This window comes from Chrysochloris asiatica, unplaced genomic scaffold (assembly GCF_000296735.1).
Source record: "Chrysochloris asiatica unplaced genomic scaffold, ChrAsi1.0 scaffold00049, whole genome shotgun sequence".
In the NCBI taxonomy this organism is placed as follows: domain Eukaryota; kingdom Metazoa; phylum Chordata; class Mammalia; order Afrosoricida; family Chrysochloridae; genus Chrysochloris; species Chrysochloris asiatica.
This window is the reverse complement of record NW_006408567.1, coordinates 738448-738696: the sequence shown is the minus strand read 5'-3', so window position 1 is coordinate 738696 and position 249 is coordinate 738448.

Genomic DNA, 249 nt, shown 5'->3' with positions numbered 1-249 from the left:
TTTTAATCACAAGTTTGACATTACTGGGTTGTCCTTCAGAGATTTAGAGTTAGAAAACCAAAAGGGAAGAACACAGTCAGCATTTCTCAAGCTAGGGGAACTGAAGAAAAAATTCAAGTCTCGACTTTCGTTATTGAAAGATTCTCTGGGCAAATTGTTGAATGATGCAGAATGCATCAAGAAAAGATGGAAGGAATACACAGAGTCATTGTACCAAAAGGAAATGGTTCATGTTCAACCATTTCAAGA